We start from the raw sequence: 16529 nt of genomic DNA on the forward strand, positions 1-16529 counted from the left end.
TACTTGGAAGAGTTTGGGGGTGGTTGACAGGGGGTCATGTTATCTGCTAAACTGGAATTCAGATGCCGAGAAAAAGGCATTTGATGAAAGCTTGCTGCAAATCAATGTATTTTATGAACTAGGGGGAAATTGAAATTAATGGTAATAGAATTTTCATTTGTAATAATATATAAAATAGAATGCCCTTGATTATGGAGGTCATGTTAAATTGCTACTCTACTAAGGGAAACATAGAAACCATTCACTTTTGTATAATAAAATGATGGGCATGTCCAGATTTGGGTATCTGCCTTTCTCATGGTTAGGCTGTTTTCATTTCTTCACATGTACCTTGAAAGCCTTTAAATCATAGACTTTACCTGGCCCTTGATTATGAAGGTGATGTTAAATTGCTACCTCTCTTAATCCTTGGAGTGTTTAAATGAACGTTCTGTAATTGATGGATCAAAGTGTCCGTGACCCATAGCCTTGTACTTTCCCTTTGCTGCCAGTTCTAACATTAGGTAAGAAGACGTCATTCAGAATTTTTCTAAGTATATAAATAGTCCTATTGTGTAACCCCTATTAGTAGCACATGTGCAAATTAGTGAAGCAAAAAAAGTTGTTGTGACAGCTTTAGTTGAAAGATTGCATCGGGCTCTGACCTCCTTCCTTGCACATGTTTACAAGCATTTGATAAAATGATTAAACCCTAAGGTGGAATTACTACTTTCTGCTACAGTACAATTTGTATGGTAATGGATATTAGTGTTACTGTAATGTGGATTCAAATAAAATTTTTTTAAAATTGAAGATGGTTTGAGGTTTATTTAAAGAGCCAAAACCCTTCAGCCTTCCTTAGTGAATTATCTCTTTGGAGGCAGCAGAGAGAGACCTTCTAAGGATGGGCCACAAGTCTCACTATGAAAGATTAACGTGAGATCTTAAGAGTTTAGACATATTAATAGAACTGGGTATAGATTTTTTTAAGTTACTCTACATATCTTATTTTAAGTTAGGTGTTTATTTTTCTCCCTAATGATATAGTGACTTTTTTTTTTTAAGTAGTAAACTTTTTTTTGTCTCTATACCATGAGAACCTTTGAGTTGGCTCCCCGAGTATTTCTTTATTCTAAGACAATAGCTATAAAAACAACTAAATTTAGGATATGTTAGGGATCAATTTTGACTAGAGTGATCTGTGAAGTTTTCATAAAGAAGATGATTTTTTAGTTGAGCCTTTAAGAAGAGTATTGAGTAGGTGGATGGGAAAGACATTCAGAAGGAAGACTACGCTCTATAATTGGTGGGTGACAAAGCAGTGGCTTGAATCAGAGAGACTTGCGCAGGATAAAGCTGGAAAGGTCAGTGGGTCATTAGCTGCTGAGCTGTGAAGTTTGGTCTTCATTGAGCAATGAGTCATGGGAAGATGTTTGACCAGATGAGTGCTCTGATTTCTGGGCTCCTAAAGGAAAAGTAACCTGACAGTGGATGTGGGGTTTAGTTGGAGGTATGAAAAATAAGAACTCGAAGAATGAGATAAGGCGCGGTGGCTCACACCTGTAATCCCAGCACTTTGGGAGGCTGAGGCAGGAGGATCGTGACCAGCCTGGTCAACATAGTGAGACCCTATATCTACAAAAGGAAAACTTAAAAATTAGCCAGTTGTGGGGGCATGTACTTGTGGTCCCAGCTATTGGAGAGGCTAAGGTGGAGGATGGCTTGAACCCAGGATTGCAGTGAGCTATGATTGTGCCATTGCACTCCAGTCACAGAGCGAGACTATGTCTTAAAAGAAAAAGAAAAAAAAAATCAGATGGGAAGTCTCTACAAGTGCAAGAGAAAAAAGAAGTTGTTGAAAGTTTAGACATGGCGCCAGGCCTGATGGCTCACGTCTGTAATCCCAGCACTTTGGGAGGCCAAGGCAGGCAGATCACTTGAGGCCAAGAGTTCAAGATCAGCCTAGGCAATGTGTCAGAACTCCATCTCTACTAAAAATAGAAAAATGAGCTGGGCATGGTGGTGCATGCCTGTAATCCCAGCTACTGAGGTAGCTAAGGCTAAGGCAGGAGAATCGCTTGAATCCGGGAGGCAAAGGTTGCAGTGAGCCGAGATCATGCCATTGCATTCTAGCCTGGGCAACAGAGCAAGACTCTCAAAAAAAAAAAAAAAAAAAAAAAAAGATTAGACATGAATTAGTGATTGGTTGGTGTATTAGTTTGCCAGAACTGCAAAGTACCACAGACCGGGTGGCCTAAATAACAGAAATGTATTTTCTCACAGTTCTGGAGGCTAAAAGTCTGAGGTCAAGGTGACGCCAGGGCTGGTTGCTTCTAGGCCTCTCTCCTTGGCTTATAGATGACCATTTGCTCCCTGTGTCTTGACACAATCTTTCCTCTTGTGTCTACATGCTAATCTTCTTTTCTTACGAGAATCCAGTCATATTAGACTAAAACCCTCCCTTGTGACCTCACTACAATTTAATTACCTCCTCAAAGCCCCTCACCCCAAATACAGTCACATTCTGAGATACTGAGCAGTGGACTTAGGAATTTTCAGGGCACACAGTTCATCCCCTAACATTTAGATAAAAGGGGCAAAAGAACCAGAATTATGAGGTTAGCAGATTGGAAAATCAGTGGAGAGTGGATTTCATAGAAAAAGATAGTTCTGGTTTTAGATGGAAAAATATTTGTCCTGAAGTTCTGCCCAGCTGCTGTGTCATTTAGCCTGAGCTAGGCTTGGGGAGCGAGAGGCCACGGGAAGCACAAAATTGACATCATGATGGCTGACCTCCTGCAGGTCAGCAGGGCCCTGTAAGTTAGGCTTTGTTTTAAACAGAACCTCAACAGCATCATTTTGTCTTACCTATTAAATATTATTCAAGAATAATTAATAATCTGGCCAAACTGTGTAGTAAGGAATTGGCCTTGGCCAAAGAGAAGTCTGGATTTTGTACCAAGCTCCTGGGAAATTATAAATCCTTAGAATTTCCTAAGTGATAGAAATTGTTATTCTCAGCCAGGCATGGTGGCTCATGCCTGTAATCCCAGCACTTAGGGAGGCCGAGGCGGGCAGATTGCTTGAGCCCAGGAGTTCGAGACCAGCCTGTCCAACATGGTGAATCTCTGTCTTTACAAAAAAAATACAAAAATTAACCAGGTGTGGTGGTGTATGCCTGTAGTCCCCAGCTACTCTGGAGGCTGAGGTGGGAGGATCACCTGAGCCTAGGAGGCAAAGGTTATAGTGAGCCAAGATGGTAGCACTGCCTTCCAGCCTGGGCAACACAGCGAGACCCTGTCTCAAAAAAAAAAAAAAAAAAAAGAAAAGAGAGAGAGAGAGAAAAAAAAAAGAAATTGCTATTCTTGCTGGGCCCCTTGGACCATGTGGTATCAGCTCAGCCTCTGAGGGGGTGAGTTTATCATGTGGATCATCAGTCAGTCAAGCTGTTTAAAGGCTCCAATAAAACTCTGAACAGTGCTGCTCAGGTGAGCTTTCCTGGTTGACTGGACTCCATGGGCACTGTCACACATTGCTATCAGGAGAGCAGCAGGTCCTAAGGACATTGGAAGCTTTGCATTTGGAACCCACCCCCCACCCCATCCCCACCCCAAGTGCAGTCCTATGCATCTCTTCCTTTGGCTGATTTTCTGTATCATTGCCCTATAGTAAACTATAACTGAGTTTAACAGCTTACATTGAGTTCTGAGTTCTTTCAGTGAATTATTGAACCATTGAATTTTGGGTGGTTTGGACCCCCTCTGCCTCCGGCAAACTTGGTGTTGATGTGTCAGAAGTGAGAGCAATCTTGGGGACTGTACCCTTGGATTTTTGCAGTTTGACTAACTCCAATGCACACAAAACCTAGGTTTTAACACACTGTGAAGAAATTTTAATAGCTAGTTTTTTAGAGAGTAGCTTTCATTGTACCATTTTTTTCTCCCAGCTACTTCCTGCTAGATTGAGCTTCCTAGAATGTTGTATTTTGATTTGCAGTGAGTTCATTAGCTTCACACCTAGGAAGCTATAGTACATTGGATATAGGAGATGCTTGCCATCTTTGAAGGCACAGAGATTACTTAGTAGACTGCTATTTCTTTTTAGAAATTTGGCCATCTCAGATAATCAGGACTTTTGTAAGACAATATATAATATTTGCATTGCATGACAGGGGTTTTTCGCCTGGTCAGATTTTTTTCACTGGCTCCTATCTGTATGACCAGCTTAGCACCTGTAAGCATCACCTTGAAGAGTTCTCTCTTGAACCTGTACCTGAACTCAACAGTTCCTCTTAGGCAACAAGTTCTAAAGGACTTTGAGGAGAATTTAGTTAATTGTATCTGATGAAAGTAGGATTCATTTGTGTGCATCTTGGTTACAGGAGATAGAAGCTTTTTAAAATGCAGTGTCAAGGGCAGTATTATATACCTGATCGGGGTCATACAAATCACTGTAAAGAGAAAGAAAGCTAAGAGCATTTGAAGCTGCCCACGACTAACACCAGTCCATTGATGCAACCTACCAGGATAGCTAATGGAATTATTTTAGGGATGCTTAAAATATTAGCTCATATTTCAGCCCCTCAATTAATAATTTTGGCAGTAAAATACTTTAAGAATTAATGGATTGTTTTCTCCTACTTTATCCACACATCATTCATTCATAGAGCCCCTGTGTGACAAGCCAAGCTCTGAATACACAACTAAGAAAACAGGCCAGGATCTTACTACTAGCGTGAAACTCAGAGTTCATGAGAGAAAAACAAAAGGAAGACAAACTTTTTAAATGATGATCTTTTTAAAAATCCAAAGTTAGTTCTCTTCTGTTGGGGTGATTACATTCCTAATGCATATCAAGTTGTTAGAAATATTATTTACCATGATTTCAGTGGGAACTAAGGGATTTGAAGATAATTTGGGCTATTTATTTTTCCACAATAGATTTAAAATTTTAGCTCTGAAACCTAAATCACTGAGCAAATCCAGCATTCTTTTTACATGTAGCCTTAATTCAAAAGGAATACCTTCTCTTTTCTCAATCCAACTAAAACAGTAATTGTCAACACTTCATGTCACATTTTATAACAACTTAGGTGGTAGTTTCTATTATATGGTGCTGGTAATATGTTATAGCTAATCCTAATGCAAATTATATTTTATATTAATCCCTATGCTGTACCTCATAGGCAATTAATTAAACAAAATATTATTTTAATAATGTTACATGTGTAGTTCTTAACACGGGTCTAGCCCAAAGTAATAAATACTACATTTGATTATGATATAAAAAGTTACAAAACTCTGTGCCCTCGGAGAAATTTCTGTATTTGTTTTTAAACAAATTCTAGATGATGCTAAACCTCTAGCACATTAGAAGGAGTTCTTACCCTTAGGGAGCTCATACTGTAGCCAGGATGACCAGCACATAAAGCACTCATGATAGGATAGCATGTAAGAGAAGCCTCCCAGCCTCCTGTTTCTTGGTCAATGTCAGAATCAGATCTCTGTGGCTGCATTGGAGCTGATATGCCACACCTATAGAAAGAAGATGTTACCAGAGTGTTCATGCATGTGAATTGTTTTTAAAATAGAAAAGTAAATATCAAGTAAATGTAAAGCAAATTTCAAAGACATGTTAAATATTTTAAAGGCAATATGTGCATCATAAAGACAATGTAATAGTAAATGAAAAGCATTTAAAAAACAATTGATATTTCATTCTCATTCTGTCCTTTATATAATTTAGTGGTGAGTTTCTATTTTCCATAAAAGAAAGAAAGAATATGCATGGAAAGTGACATAGATCTATTGAAAATATTTTTGGAATGATTTCATTAGAGGTATAACTTTTTAACATGGCTTCAGTTTCTGTGAAAGAAGAAGTACTTCTAAAGAAGTACAGTTCTATGAACTCGGATGTGAATACCAGTAATACTCCTTTGTGTGCCAGATTTTAGAGGGGTTTTCGCTTTTATCCTTGAATGAAGTTGTTGAAACCCGACTTATAAATTTAGGCTCATAGAAGAAGCTTAGGCTATTCTTATCAAGTATTAAAAGATTAGTTACCCTGTAAAAGTAGTTTAGGTGATTTTAGAGTATCTAAGGAATACTATGCAAAACTCATACAGATAAAATGGATTTTGTAAGTATTACCCTGTTTTTAAAGGTTTTCTTCAATATAAAACCCTTGAACTTTAAAATGTCCTTGATTTTTTTTAAGGGATTGCACTTTGGCAATATTGTTTAGTTTCTTTTTTGGATGTAAGATTTTAATAGTTATGCCACGGGTGAATTTGTGAAGCCGAGGAAGATGCGCCAATAGTGTCAGCAGGTGTTTCTCGTGTTCTGTATAATTACACATGTGTATCATGGACAGTTTTAAGCAACGGTGTTTAAAGATCTTGCTTAATTGGCTGTAAAATAATTAAATACGGTTTTGACTGGCAAATTTATAATTCTGTTAGATGCGTAAGCCAGTGAGCCTGAATGTCAATGCAACCTCATTTTGGAAATATTAGATTAATAGAACTAATTGTACTAAAAGTACAAGTTTACTCTGATTAATAGTCTTAAAATTCTTCTAGAAGTTTAGTCGGGTAAATTTATGTTAGTTACCTTTCTTCTTAAACTTTTAATTAAAACTTATTTCAAAAGTTTGAGCTATTCAGTTCTGTACTTCTCTTTCTAGTTTCTCTGAAGTTGAGTTCTTGCAATTTGTCAGTGACTCCAGCTCCCTTATTGAGTAACGTGCCTTATCAGAAGTACTAAAATTATATACTGTTTTATGTGTATTTGTATCTGCAGCTGACAGGTACCCTGAACATCTTCTCTAACACGTATTGATGTCTACTTATAACCTACTTTAGTGCTGTGCGAATGGATCTAATATACCAAATGTACATGATAAATGTTTTATCTCTGATTCTCATTGATCAGTTTTGAAATGATCAAATGGTTTATCTCAGTAAGACACTAATTCACATTGATCAAATTTTAAATGATCAAGTTGACTTGGTTTCTGCTGAACACAAATTGTATTAAAACAACATTACTTGAACACGCTGCCTTCTCTAATGCAGGAGTTATGTTACCAGCAGTTACATTATAACTAGAGTTATTGTATTATAAAGATGTCTCCTTCGTAATGAAAAGTTGACACAAGAAGAAAAGAATGCGATATTACAGGAAGAACAGGGCTTCAGGCAAGGATTTGGGCTTTTACTAACTAATTAAATTCTGCATTTGTATTGGGCCTTTTTTCCCCCTTTTTTAATTTGAAGGGCTATGAGCAAGAAATATAGCAGCTGCAGTGGTGACATTTTATTCCCCACGGTCCTTGGAGCCAAGTAACATCTTGATTATTCAGTAAGAGACATAGTAATTGAAGAGGCAAAATTCTAGATAAAGTAAATATACCTGTACCCTTTGGGCACAAGCCTCTTGGTTACAATTATGTCTTTAGAAGTTTCGGGTTATTTGTTGGTTTTTGTTTTTAAAGCATCAGCTCACCTACATCAACTTCCTAGTATTTCATGTCCCCTCCGGAGTTTGTGAATGTGCTACTGGAGGAGGATTTCATATCTGAAATTGAAGAAAGATAGTAACGTACTTATTAATATACTTTGTATATGAAGCTAATGGCAAATACACATTTGGCTGTCACATCGACTTGGTTATTTAGAACACAAAATTCCTCAGGCAGGTTATTTATTATGTCTTTGACTTGAGTCTTCCATCTGTAAAATGTAAATTGTAAGTGCCACCTTCTGTAGGGCATAGAAGCTGAGAAAGGTTTAAAAGTTAACTGAGAAAGTTGTCTTTGATCCTTATCTAAAAAATGGTCATAAGTTGTTTTATTCAACTGCAAGATACTGGCTCCCATTTCAGAAAAGTTGTAGATGATGCGGCTCCTTCCGTTATCTCATCAGGGATATGTAAGGTAGTGCCAACTCACAAGCTGTCAATCTGCCCGGCTTGTTTGTCTGTCCACCTCCCACCAAGCAACAAATTAGTTCCACGGAAAGTGAGACCGGCTTTGGAGCATGCCAATATTTGACAGTATTTCTTACGATACCCATTTAGAATTGGTTATATTTACAAAGAAGACTTCATTGATAAATGCTTTTTTTTAACCCCCTTCTAAAATTGGAGCCCTTCGAATCAGATCTGCTTAGTTACTTATTTCTTTTTAGTTCCTCGGGTTAGATCTCTATACTTGGTCTAAATACTATTTTCTAAGATAATAGAAGTAAATGTCAAGAAACATTAAGGAGAGAGATTTCCATCTGCATTATCCCTCTACTCCACGACTGGTTGCCACAGTATTCCACTCAACTCAGTGATATCCTGCAAAAAAGGGCAGGGCAGATGGAAAAGCTCATTGGGAATATAGGGATAAAAAGGGCAGGAGGAGGAGCGTACACCAAGAACAGAGAGTATTTTTAATTTCTCTAAAAAGACAATGCAGACTGCAGCCATCTCATGAACGTGGTCACAAGACCAAAAGGGTCACTTCAGAAACTTTTTTCATCACTTCAGCATAGGGTGTAAAGGCATCTCAACTGGTGAAATAAGCTGCCGATGGTGCAGCCAGATTGGCCACATCCTTCATAAATCCATGACCTGGAGCATTCTTCTCTGTTCTTGCCGTGGCAGTTAGGGTTTGTTGGCGTTGCACCAAGCATCTTCTTTCCTTTCATATAAGTGGTTTATGTGTAAACATGTAAATGATCAAACCATTCTTGTGGCAGCTCTTAGGTTTGTGGCCATATACTCCTGGATTCATGATTCATTCTGTGTGAGCTAACAAATCGTTCTGTCTTCCCCAGCAGGAACATTCGTATTGAACTTTCTTCTTAATCAATACGATCCATTAAGAATCTAGTATACCCTACATGGTTATGTGAAATATTAATTGCATACTGTTAGTTAGATAAATGAAGATTCTGCCAAAACGATAGCTTCTTTCCTTGTATCATATTTTAAATGAGAACATTCTGAGTGCTCGGGTACATGATATTTTGGAATTTGTTTATTGATCCTTGCTTACTTGAGTAATTAACTACACAGCTCACAGTTGGAAAAGGCATTTCTGAGACTACTAGGTTTGTCCTCTTGCCAATTCCAACTAGAGAATTCATTTACTTTTTAAGGGCTCCAGTTAAAAATCATCTCTTTGATTTTCCTGTGATGCTTTCAAAGATAAGAAAACATATTTTGCGTTTTGAGTGCAACTAAGGTACAAGTAGAAAGTAGTGAAGCTTGTAGGAAGGCCAATTAGAATTGATTGTCTGACTCACCTGCCCTGTTATAAGATGTCCAGAAAGACTTCTAAAAGGAAGAATTTAAATTCTGTCCTTGTGTCAGATATGCAAAGTTAACAATCTTAGGACTTGAGCACAGTTAAAAATTGTTATCAAAGTAGTTATCTACACATAAAAATGGTAGCTCAGGATAGTTTCTGGAACATTGTATAGGTTCAGCCATAGTAGAACATCAAATTAATTATGTCTTATCACTCCAGAGTTTGGTAAGCCTATACCAGATGCTATCAGCACTTCCCCGGTTTCAGCCAGATAATTAACTTATGAATGTATTTGGCCCCCATTCACTCTGCCTGGGGTAAAACCACAAACTAAAATAGAAACCAGAACTCTCAGGATACATTATATTTAAACTTGTATTCTTGTTGCTCATTTGAATGTGTAATTACCAAGTCACCTCTCATGATTTCAGCCTTATCAGTATTCTTATTTCTGGCTCTTCTGATTTTTCTTAAGAGATAAGCAAACAAAATACACAAATTGATAGATTGGACCTTATGAAATTTTAAAATTCTGGCCATCTTAAGACACCATTAGGAAAATTTTTTTTAATGGGCAAAAGACTTGGACACTTCAAAGGAAGATATAAGAATGACCAATTAACACATGAAAGGGGTTTCTACATCATTAGGTATCAGGGAAATGTACATTTAAAACGTAGGAATGGAGAAAATCAAGAAGACTGACAATACTCATTGTCTGGAAAGATTGTGGAGAAACCAGAACTCAAACTTTGCTGGTGGGGGTATACAATGGCAAAAGTCCTTTGAAAAAAATGTTGGCAGTTCTTATAAATGTAAAGTATACACTTGCTGTATGATGCAACAAGTCTAGTCCTAGGTATTTGCCCAAGAGAAATGAAAATATACATCTACAAAAAGATGTGTACACCTGTGTTCATAGCAGGTTTATTCATAGTATCAAAAACTAGCAACAATCCGAATGGTCATCATTGAGGAAATGGAGAAACAAAACAGACAGTATTCCACTCAGCTCAGTGGTATCCTGCAGAAAGGGGTAGGGCAGATGGCAAAGCTGATTGGAATATAGGGATAGAAAGCGCAGTGTTCTAGTTTATATTCATACAGTAGAACACTATTCAGCAATAGAGAAGAACAAACTACTGATACATGTAACAGTACGGATGGATCTCAAACATCATGTTACACAAAAAGAAGCCAGACGCAAAACAGTGCTTCCTACGTGGTTCATTTAAATGAAGTTCAAAAATAGGCAAAATTTGCCTTTGGTGGAAATAGAGGAGATTTGATTGGAAAGAGACACAAGCAGCATTTCTGAGATTTTGGGAATATTCTGTTGTGTTCTGAGTGATAGTTTTACAAGTATATGCAGGTATGTAACTTATACAGTATGAACACTTAAGATCGGTGCATTTTGATATACAGGCTGAGCAACCCTAATCTGAAAACCCCAAATCCTCCAAGTTTGGAAACTTTTTGCATGGCAACATGATGCCACAAGTTGAAAATTCCACATCTGACCTCATATGACAGGTCACAGTCAAAGGCAGGTGCACAACATGCAGTCTATTCACTGTCCCTCAGGAAGAAAATTACCTTCAGGCTATGTATAGCATATATAAAACGTAAATGGATTCCACATTTTGGTCTGGGTCCCATCCCTAAGATATGTCTTTATGTATATGCAAATATTCCAAATTCCAGAACCCAGATTCAAAAACACTTCCATTCCCAAGCATTTCAAATAAAGGATACTCAACCTGTATGTTAATTATACCTAAAACACCCTAAATTAAGAAAAACTATACGCCAAATATTGGGAATTCCCAGTTTCTAACTGTAATTTGTCCTAGATAAAATGCTGCTTCAATTTAATCACAGTCTTAAATATATGATTCCCAATCCTATCCATAATCATATTTTTTTCATTGAATTTGAATCCTTTATCTCGAAGTCAGGGCTGTTCATTCAGGATATTTTATTACTATAGAAATAGGGATAAATCTTGCTTATATTTCATTTATTTATTTTCTTAAAGAGTCATCTTTTTCCCCCCATTAAGTTACATTTGCCTGTTGTACTCTTTTCTTCTTCAACCTAAGATCTTGTAGGTAGCCTTGGATAAGATTTGAAAATTACTTTTGATAAAGGGATTTCAAAGGCAGTATTTGTGAATGAAGCATTTGTACAGTAGCACTGGTACTTTTTAATATAATAATCATATGCAGTAATTTGTTCATACTATTTATTGAGTCCTGGCAGAATGCTTGAAAACTTGTAAAAGCTTGCGTCTTGGCCCTTCCTTACATGTTGAAATGAAAGCACACATGTTCATATGTTAAAGTGTCGCCAAGCATCCCCAACTTGCTCACATGCCTGCCTTAAGTTATTTCATGTGCTTTCCCATTCAGTGGCCAATAGTTAAATTGCTGTGTTCCTTTTGTGATTGTGTATGTCTAAATGCTGGTAATCAGCTGAATCCCTGGAAAATTGATAAATGTGCTCATTAAGGAGAGTTCTTGCTCTTGGCTCCGTTTCACAAGTCACCTCAGCTAGTGTTTCTGGATGAAGCTGGCAAGAAACACTGTGCAGTGATACATCTGGCTTTATAATCCTTTTCAAGGAAAAGAAAACCTCCTTTTTTAGTATGTTAAACATGCATTGTAGGGATATTGCAATTACAAAGAAGTAAGCTATTTGCCAATTACATTATTTACACAAGAAAGACCAAGGGGCTGCTGCTGTGTGGTGAGATTTTTAATTTTTTATGCACTGCCGTTTGCTCCTCTTGTTCTCTTGAGCATCTGAGATTACACAAGTGCCTATTCATTTGTGACGCAGAGCCATCTATGCACACTCTGAAGTCCACCGGCTGGCCACTGGCGTAGATCTCAACAAACCTGACTATGTGAGAGATGCATTCAGCATGGTTTATGATTGGAGTGTTGAAGGTAGTATACACCTGTTCCTGCTTTCAGGATGAAAAATGAATTGCCAATTATAGTAGACATGTTCAGACAGACGCTTCATATGGTAGAAGCTTGCTCAGCCTGCTCTATGCTGGGCCCCCAACTATGACACCATCAGTTGTGAAAAAGGGGTGTGTTGGCAAGGAGAAGAGAGAAGGGTATCAGTCCTTGATGTGTTACCATTTTTTGTGCTCGTGCAAGCTGTGGGCAGGAGGTCAGTGCCTCACACCTTTGTTTCCCAAGCAGAGCTCTTGAACAAGATGAAGTGATCAAAGCTGGGTGCCAGTGCATTATCACAGTCTCATTACTTTGCAAGATGCATGCCCAGATGCTGCTGTTTTCTGCATCAGGCTTCTCTGATTTACGTTAGTAACACCTCCATTACAGCTCATTTGATACTGCTCATAATCAACCAGTTCTTGTCTTTTCCTGATAGTGTTTCTCCAATACAAAAGACGCTAGTGTAATGAAGAAAATAGCATTGCTGCTGTAGAATTCATCTTTAAGACATCCTGGCTAATTGACAAGAAGCGAGAACCAAATGCTTTGTCATGACTTAAATCATTTGTGGTGTTGGTTTGGGGGTGTTTTTGAAGTCTTTGAACTTGAGTTGTTGGATATTGCCAGCAGACCTATTTTGACACCTCCTGTCTTGGGAGTTCTTTTCTGTTAGTGAATTCTGACACCCTGTCCTTATTTGTTTGGTTTCTTCCCCTAGTGAGCTCAATGGCATGTATTTGGCATATATTTATTTTTTAAAGGTATTAATGTGACATTTTTGCTTTGAAGAACTTATCCTCAGTATTAACACATCCATTCATCAAGGGTCTCTTGGATGTTCCATGTTCTATGGGCCCTGAAAATACAAACATATCATTTGAGTCCCTGCCCTCAGAGGGCTTATACTCATTGGGATCATTAGCTCAACTGCAGAAGTATTGAAATTTGATGCAGAAATTATTACTAAAAGATTTGTTCATGAAAAATTTTGAGTATCTTATATATTCCATATGGTTGTTATAAATTGGGAATACAAAAAGTGGCCAAAACATGTTAAATGCTAACATGAAGGTACAAACCATAAAACGCAGTAGGACTAGGAGGGGAATCCCACGGGAATCTGGATTGCATGAAGAGGTGACTGGCATAAGCTGGATCTTCTCACCTTGAGATTTTCTTCAGGTAAGAAGACAGAGAATGGCCTTGCCATGAAGAGGGAATTGAATAGTGGAAATGGTTGAAACAGTGTGGGGGAGGTCTAATGGAATATGAGACCACAAAGGAAGACTGGCGTCAGACTTGAAGGACTTGAAATGCTATATTTTAAAAGGCAGAGTTAATAGGGCATAAAGATTCAACCAAGAGTTCTACCTGCTTGGGAATATTTTTTCTTTCACCTATCCCTGGTGCCCATAATTGTCACCACTAGGATTATGCCTTTTGAGTTGGTCATTGTTTCTGGAAGTCTTCTATCAAATAATAAAATATAATATTAGGTGCATAGATATTGTATACATTTATTACATAGTAATTAGAGTTTACTGCATCAAAATAATGACTACCACTCTTAATACACTAATGTCCACTCAAAAATAACCACATATTAGCTTGCCATATTGATTGATAGCAAAGTTCCGGGGCTTGAAAGGATGGGACATAGGAAAGACTAGTTCTGATTTAAAAGGTGGGGAGGAGAGAGTCGAGGAAAGATTGGGTTCATGTGATGCTGCCTGGGAAAATCCTAGGGCATTAGGCAAAAAAAGAGCCTCATCTTTTCATACCAATTGAAATGGTATACGATTAGCTTCCATTACTCCTAGCTGTGATACCTTTGAATGGTGTCCTGAGAATTCACATGGTACCAGGTTCTTTGTGTTGTTGCAAAGAGTGTGTGAGAGACAAATGTATGTGGTTTATTCAGATGTGTTTTATCTGGATGTCTAATTTTTAATTTATGTCTATAATTCTGATTGTGCTCAAAATAGATAAAATTAGCTCACTTCCTAGGTAAATTTTCTATTGCTAGTTCACTTGATTATTAAATGAACCTTTTAAAGTATTCTCTCTCCTTCCCATTGAATTTTATGAACAACTTTTCTCTTTTGATAGCCTTAGAGACTTAGTGTAGTGAAAAGGATATGAAATTAATAAATACTACAGGTGGCCCCCCTTACCTGCAATTTTGCTTTTTGCAGAGTATAGTAAGATGCTGAAAGACTGCATTCACATAACTTTTATTCTAGTATATTGTTATGTTTTATTATTCTTGTTGTAGTCTGTTATTGTGGCCTAATTTATAAATTAAACTTTATCATAGAGGTATGTGTAGGAAAAAACATAGTTTATCTACAGTTAAGTACTATTCATGGTTTCAGGCATCCACTAGCTATCTTAGAATGTATCCCCCATGGATAAAGTGGAACTGCTATATTAGATTTTTTTCTCTTTTAATTTATCAAGGAAGTATTTTTTTTCTTGTAACAAGGGAAATGTAATTTTACTCCTCTTTTCTTTTCCAGATCTTTTCCAGATCAACCTTTTAAAAGTAAAGCATGTGGAGTTGTAGTTTGATATTTAGCCTTTCACATTTATCTCTACGAATAGATATGTTAATAAACATATTTTGTTTTGTTTTCACAGAGTGTAAGACTACACCATATATATATTAACTTATATTTATTATGGACATATCCCCCTCGGTCAACACATAAATTCAACACCTTCTTTTAAATCCAACTCATTCTTCTAAATAGCTGCATTATGCCTCATAGGATTGGTCTGTAGTCCTCTACTGAAAGTTTCTTTCAAGTAATTGGATTTTGTGTGTGTGTGTGTGTGTGTGTGTGTGTGTGTGTGTGTGTGTGTGTGTGTGGTGGGGGCGGGTGGGAGGTAGATAATTCAGAAGAAGGCTGCAGCAAAACAAACTCATACCTAAACCCTAAGGAAATGGTACTTTTATTTCCATAACATGGATGGGGTTTGAATTGTGACCATTCCTTCCAACTGTGTAGCATTAGGCTACTTAACTTCTTGAGCTTCTTTTTGTTGATATAGGACATGTATGTATAATACCTCATGGGTTGTTAATAAGGGTTAATGAAATGAGGGTAAAATTCTGGGCATATAGTAGGTCTATACAGATCAGTTTCTTTTAGGGATCTAGTAGTTAGAGTCAGGGCCCAGGTTATTTAACCTTAGAAGTTGTATCACAGTATGAATCAAAAATTGGCCTCCCAAGACTCTTTTTTTTTTTAAATTAAAAAAAAAAAGGAAATCATGTTTTGTGAAAATTGTAGGCTTTTTTGACTTGTATAATTTAAAAATACTGCATTTTGGCACAACCTTTGCAGCTTTTGCTGCTAGTTTGTAATTCCCTAGAGGTGAATTGAAAAGATTAGTGGCAGAACTTTTTCCATTAACTCGGAGAAAAACTACAGAGCAAAAAATTGTCCTTTGGCAGAAATGTCAATCCATACCTCTTTTGAACATTTGGAAAGTGAAGTGCTGAGAAGCTGATATAATAGGAGAATTGAAAACCAAAATGTATACACATCTTCACCTTTTCTAACAGACGACAAGACAAATGAAAAATACATCCTCAGAACTTGATGATGCAAAGAAAATAGGATTGTTGCTCCAGAAAGTGCATTAGGCTGGGATCTTTAAAAGATTTGAGTGCTAAGCTTTTGGCCATGTTCTTCAGAAGGGCTGATACATTCTTACTAATGATACATCTATTTGTACTTCATGTCATAAAATTCTACCTTTATATGCTACAGTATCTAGGAAGTAGACTTAAGAGCAAATGTTTAATATACTACAGGTTTTGCTTATAGCATCTGCCAGAAAATACGCTTATTTTCTTTCATCTGTGGTTCTTGGTCTTCCTGATTTCTTTTTAAGTTTATTAGGACTTCTCTTCATTTTTCCACGTCATGATGTCAATGTAGGTACAATGAAATAATAAGTATCCACATGTGTAAAATTTTTACTGAATATAATGTTTATAGATACTCTTCACATCATTCAGTAGACCTATTCTAGCGAGTTACTTCTCATTTTCCACCCCACCCGAAGCCCACACTGTCTTAGAGTCTATATCTGTGAAATGGTGATAATAACAGAGCTGTTATATTGGAATTAAATGAGATCTATTTATGTTTTTAGCATATCCTAAGCAGTGAATAGTGAACTATTAATAATTACTATAGTCATCAATAGTTGAATTTTCTGTTGGGTGAATTTTGTGTTGTTTTAATTGATGCTCATCATACGATC

At 37.1% G+C, this 16529-nt stretch overlaps 1 protein-coding gene across 2 annotated transcripts in view; it reads left to right on the top strand.

Annotated features, from left to right (window-relative positions):
• Nucleotides 1-16529, top strand: part of LOC105471361 (coiled-coil-helix-coiled-coil-helix domain containing 3) — a 295451-nt gene that overhangs the window by 242815 nt on the left and 36107 nt on the right. The window lies entirely within an intron of this gene.

Source organism: Macaca nemestrina, chromosome 4 (genome assembly GCF_043159975.1).
Source record: "Macaca nemestrina isolate mMacNem1 chromosome 4, mMacNem.hap1, whole genome shotgun sequence".
Taxonomy (NCBI): domain Eukaryota; kingdom Metazoa; phylum Chordata; class Mammalia; order Primates; family Cercopithecidae; genus Macaca; species Macaca nemestrina.